At 39.5% G+C, this 6,139-nt stretch overlaps 1 long non-coding RNA gene across 1 annotated transcript in view; it reads right to left on the minus strand.

The window, feature by feature from the left end:
• LOC110292149 overlaps positions 1–4,990 on the minus strand; it is a 45,683-nt gene extending 40,693 nt beyond the window's left edge. Inside the window, exons 1-2 of the long non-coding RNA XR_002377673.1 lie at positions 4,905–4,990; positions 3,625–3,848 (exon numbers count right to left, since the gene is read on the minus strand). This is a non-coding gene — a long non-coding RNA (uncharacterized LOC110292149). The remainder of the gene's footprint in view (positions 1–3,624; positions 3,849–4,904) is intronic.
• Positions 4,991–6,139: the final 1,149 nt, after the last annotated feature.

A 6,139-nucleotide genomic window follows, 5' to 3' on the forward strand; every position in this document is an offset into this window, starting at 1 on the left:
CAGTGTTCTCCTGTATTTCTTTAAGTGAGTTATTAAGGTTCTTCTTGATGTCCTCTACCATCATCATGAGATATGATTTTAAATTTCGGGTGTGTTGGGGTGCCATGGAGTGGGTGAAGTGGGAGTGCTGGGTTCTGACTATGGTGAGTAGTCTTGGTTTCTGTTAGTAAGATTCTTAAGTTTACCTTTCACCATCTGGTAATCTCTGGAGTTAGTTATTATAGTTGTCTCTGTTTAGAGATTGTTCCTCTGGTGATTCTGTTACCTTCTCTCAGCAGACCTGGGAGACAGGCTCTCTCCTCTGAGTTACAGTGGTCAGGGCACTCTCTGTAGGCAAGCTCTCCTCTTATAGGGAAGTTGAACAGATATTTGGCGTTCGGACCTCCCTTCTGGCCGAAGATAAAGGCCCAAAACAGAACCTTTCCCAGAAGCTGTGTTGCTTTGGCCTGTCACAGAAGCTGTTAGCTTCTGTGTGCACACTCTCACCTGTGCAGACTACTTTTCAGTGAAGTCCCAGAACCAAGATGGCTCCAGCCGTTCTTGAGGCAAAAGCCTTCTGGGCTGGGTGGACACCTGTCCTCCGGCTGGGGAGGTGGTCTGATGTCTGGAGCCCAAAAAGGGCGCTGCCTCAGAAGCTCTGTGGCTCCTGCTTGTCCCAGAAGCTGTCAGCTTCTGTGTATACACTCTCACCTGTGCAGACTACTTTTCGGCGGAGTCCTCGAACCAAACCTCTTGATTTCTTTCGTAGGGTTTCTATCTCTAGAGTTGATTCACTTTGGGTTGTCTTTATTGTTTCTACTTCCCTTTTTCGGTCTTGGATTGTTTTTGTTCAATTCCAGCACTTGTTTGATTGTGTTTTCCTTAAGCTCTTTAAGGGATTTTTATGTTTCCTCTTTAAGGGCTTCTACCTCTTTAGCACTGTTCTTCTGTATTTCTTTAAGTGAGTTACTAATGCCCTTCTTGATGTCCTCTACCATCATCATGAGATATGATTTCAAATATGAGTCTTGCTTTTTGGGTGTGTTGGGGTATCCAGGACTGGCTTAGGTGGGAGTGCTGCGTTCTGATGATGGTGAGTGGTCTTGGTTTCTGTTAGTAACATTCTTAAGTTTACCTTTTGCCATCTGGTAATCTCTGGAGTTATTTGTTATAGTTGTCTATGGTTGGAGCTTGTTCCTCCTGTGATTTTTTTAGCCTCTGTCAGCAGTCCTGGGAGTCAATCTCTCTCCTGAGTCTCAGTGGTCAGAGTTCTCTCTGCAGGCAAGTTCTCCTCTTGCAGGGAAGGTGCACAGAGGTCTGGTGTTCAGACCTGCCTACTGTCTGAAGATGAAGGCTGGAAACAGGGCCTGTCCCAGAAGATGTGTTGCCTCTGAAGTCTGCAAGCTCACCTGCACAGACTGGGCTCTGAGGGACCCCAGACTCAAGATGGATCCCTCACCTGTTCAGGCAGTCAGAGCCCTCCTGGGTGGGCACTTCTACTCTGGTGGGAAGGTGCCTGGATGTCTGGAGCCTAAAACGGGGGTGGGGATTGGGGGATGTCTGTCCCAGAAGCTGTGTTGATTTTGCAGTCTGCTAGATTACCCTTCCAGTCTGCAAGCTGACCTGCACAGACTGGTCTCTGAGGGACTCGGGAGCCAAGATGGCTCCCTCACCTTCTTATTATTATTTCTAATATTATGCTTCCAAATGACATGAGATAATGGGTTATATTATTCCTATTCTCCCAAGTCTGAGGCTTGACATCTGAAAGATGGCTAAATTTCGTCATGTCATGTTTAGTGAATGTAACAGTTTCCCATTCCTACAGCATAGTTTAATTCAATCCTACAATAACTTGTGAAATGCATCAGGTCTTCCTGTTTACAGGTAAAGAAAATGAGACAGAAATGTCACAAATATTTTGGCATATTCAGAACAAAATGGAGCCTGGGTCTGAAGGCCTTTTCTTGTTTGTGCTTTGGTTCCTTACCACAGTTGTTAAGGAAAATGTTTAAAATCACCTACTTGTCCAGCTAGTCCTCATCAATGATTAATTAATTCTTTCTCTCTATTTAAGATATAGCCTTTCAGAATCTTTTCACCCTGCCCTCCTGATATAATTCCTGGCACAAACAAATATTTATTATTGAATATATTACTTTATTTATCAGTAGAAATTTTTTTCTTGGCTATTAAAAATAAAAAGCAACTGAATCTTGAGAGTTGGCTTCGTGATTAAGAACATTTGTTGCACTTACAGAAGACCCAGGTTTAGAACCCATATAGTAACAAACTATCATCTAAATCTTCAGTTCCAAGGAATTAAAAACCTTATTCAGACCTCCTCAGGTAATGCACATGTATAATGCAAATATGTACATATAGGTAAAACATTCATATACATACAATAAAATAAATAACTATAAAAACTTTCCTTTTTGTGCAGTTATTCTTCAACATGTTTTATGATATATTTTCCCTTTGCTAAATATTTAAATTATAAACATCATTGAGACTGTACCCTCAATATGCGGACATCTTAGCTATCATTTACAGTTAGTGCCAGTAAACCCTGAATGACAATCCCATGGATACTGTATATACATCCTTCTGTAGCAATTGACCACCTAAAACGAACACACTATAAATAGCTGTCATATTCTATGGTTTATGGAAGAATGATATGAAAATAAGAGACTATGCAAGCAGAAAGAAAACATACTTCCTGGTTAACATTTCCATCTATAATTGTTTGAGTTTACCAGAAACGTGTGTGTGTGTGTGTGTGTGTGTGTATACAGCTAACTGCATACAGGGTTTTCTTTATATGGTTGTAGCAGTTGTAGACTTTGGATTTGATTTCTGGAACTGAAACTTTAGAGAATAGGGATGAAATATGGTTTAAAACTTTTGGTCTGTAACAAGCACTTTAAGATGAGAAATTAAAAATTATTGATTATTCACTTGGTCTAAATGATGTCAATGATAGCTTAGTACATTTTCCTGAGCAGGAACTAACCAGAGAGAAACTATCAAATGTGATGTCATAAACTACGAAGTTGGAAACACACCAAGGTTTGTGGAAATGATCCTTATTTTACAGCTGTATTCAGAATGTCTCTTAATTAATATAAGTTTGTTTTTTTCTCTCTACATACTGATTTAGAATTGGGGTTCATGTAAAAGTCCCTCCATCATGTACAGATCAAGAAGGAAATTGCAGATCTTAGGAACCAATTAGAGATTAACTGCCTCCTTCTGACCATCCCTCAGCAGCTGTTCCCAGAGAAAGCTGGAAAGAGCTCAAAGAAAAGCTGCCCTGGAACAGACAGACTTGCCTGGAACTCATAGACTCAGCTAAGTCTGCCCTGCCAGCCATCCTGGAATCTCTCTGAGTGGTGATTCCATTTAGCCTGAGTGCAGCGTTCTGTGTTTGGTGCTAAGAAGAATTTAGAGCATCAATTAGACATGGTTTGTACCCTCAGGAATCTCACAATATAGTGGAGGAAATAAGATAAGTAGCCAATTAGGAGAACGTAGGTACACGTGTACACATAAAAATATTGCTTTAGTTTGAGAAAAAGGAAAGCCATGATTAAGGTGCTCCTCAGGAGAGTCTTGCAGATCAGGCTATGAGGTACTTACTGCTTTTCAGGGAGAGGTCTCCTTCCCCTACTTCCTCTGCTTCTCTTTGCTTCCCTGTCTCAGACAGGATGAAAAGAAATCGTGACCAAGGCAACTCTTATAAAGGACTACATTTAATTGGGGCTGCCTAATTGGTTCAGAGGTTCAGTCCATTATCATCATGGCAGAAGAATAGTGTCCAGGCAAGCATGTTGTTGGAGGAGCTGAGAGTTCCACATCTTGTTCTAAAGGCAAAACTGAGAAAACTGGCTTCCAAACAGCTAGGAGAAGGGTATCAAAGCCCACCCCTAAAGTGACACACATCCTCCAACAAGGCCATACCTCCTAATAGTGCCACTCCCTGAGCCAAGCATATCTAAACCACCATATCCCCTTCCTGTCTCCATTTACATCTGTTTCTCCTCTTTCTTTATCCTTCCTCTCTCTCTCTCTCTCTCTCTCTCTCTCTCTCTCTCTCTCTCTCTCTCTCTCTCTCTCTATTTCTTTCTTTCTTTCTTTCTTTCTTTCTTTCTTTCTTTCTTTCTTCTTTCTTTCTTTCTTTCTTTCTTTCTTTCTTTCTTTCTTTCTTTCTTTCTTTCTTTCTTTCTTTCCAGAGGCCCATTTCAGAGAGAAACCACTCTGAGTTCAAGGAATGAGAAAGGCTTCCAGAGGATGTGACCTTTGTTACTTAGGATGATGTCTAGGGATACATTCATTGGTTGCTACATGATCTGAGGTTAGCATATTTGTGTATACTATGTCTGTCCTTACATCTTTACCTGTCAAAGGAATTAGTTCAATATATTTTCTCTCTTTCATTAAAACTATCATATTGACAAGTTAATAATTCATATAGAAGAATGTCAAACTATAATTTACTTTTTAAATATTTTACTTGCACATAATTTATGGTTATTTCCAAGCTCTATTTTAACTTAGGGTAATATTCAGAGAGAGAATTGTTATTTAGAGTTTCCAGAGTTGGAGTGCTAACCTGAGAAATCCTAGAGAACTTCCTGAAACTCCTGCATCGTCCTCTATCTCTATGCTGCTCACATCCTGGTAGAGTAAGCTAATTTCACACCCTTTGCACACACAAAAAAAATGCAGTCCATTTTTTTTTGATATCTATAATCTCTTTTCTTTTAGTTTAGTTTCCAACATTGATGGCATTAACTTTCTCTCTTTTGCTTTTTGAATCTAATCAGAGGTTGTTTTGCTTCCTAGTATAGTTAGGAGAACCAGGGGGAAAGACACAGATGGTAACACTTGCAAAACCAAAACTGAGAAATTACACATACGTCTTTCAGCTTCATGGCAAATGTGATCTCAAGATTCTTGCATGGAATGTGCAGTGTGATTCAGGCTGAGGCATATTGGAGAGGTTGAGGCCAGTGTGTGGAGAGCAGTGCAATAAATCTCTGTGGGCAGATCCAACCACATAACATGTGAGCTCTTAAACTTCTGGCAGCTATTTTCTTTTTTTTTCCGTATGGAGTTTTTGACCTCTCTTGTACACTGAGATAGGTTTCATCTGTTTAGAATGTGTGTCATATTTAAACTTCCTTTAGATCTGTGGAATTGAAGGGGAAAAAATAAAAATAAACCTAGCATAGCCCATAATACACTGAAATGATGCTGGGGTAGGAGAGGGGCAGTAATTGTGCCCAGATAATGTTGTCATACTTTGTAAAGCCTTTAATGCTGGAATTTATTTATTAATGATCCATGGGTTATTACCCACCATCTGTCTTGTGTTAGCAGTGGGCTGTTTCAGATTATGGTAATGTGTTTCTGATTTGAGTTGCGTTGAAAGCCAGAACAAGGCATCTCATGTGCAGTCCTCTTTGAGGCCTGCTGTTTTCAATTCCTCTTTGCCGAAAGAGCTTTTATTTGATTTGTTATGGGGAATTTTTCTTCTGTTGCCAAAACAGCTGCAAGCCTGGAAGGGAATAAAACACAGAGCCACATCAAACTTGTTAGCTTGTAAAAAAAAAAAAAAATTTAAAAAAAAATGAAAGAAAGAAAAAGAAAATAGAGTGTTCCTACAATAACAAATGTGGGACAGAAGGTAGAAAGGGGCAAAGGGAACAGACATAATTTGCTATTTATGCATTGTAGATTGAACTGCAATGTATTTAACTGAAAACTATACACACCAAATGGAACAATGTTCCTTTGGCTACTTTTAACTTACAAGTACTAAATACAAGTCTTTAATGAGTTGGTTATCTTCTTCCAACCATTAAGGTGAACAATCAATGCTTTAAGTGTTGATATATGTGAATTATTTGTTAATGAGTGGAGTAAAAGGAATTACTTAACAGTAGCCCATCCATACTAACTGCATATTTGCCATGATAGGGCTCTTTGTGTCTTGAGTCTCCCTGTTGTGTGGACTATGAGGTCAGTAAACTATGACTTCTGGGTAGCATTACTCATGGAATGTTTTTATTCTTTTCTGCTTGATATGCTCACCACAAACTACACAAGTTATTAGATAGGTGGCCAGAATTACTATTGTTTAATTTTAATT

This window comes from Mus caroli, chromosome 4 (genome assembly GCF_900094665.2).
Source record: "Mus caroli chromosome 4, CAROLI_EIJ_v1.1, whole genome shotgun sequence".
Classification (NCBI taxonomy): Eukaryota; Metazoa; Chordata; class Mammalia; order Rodentia; family Muridae; genus Mus; species Mus caroli.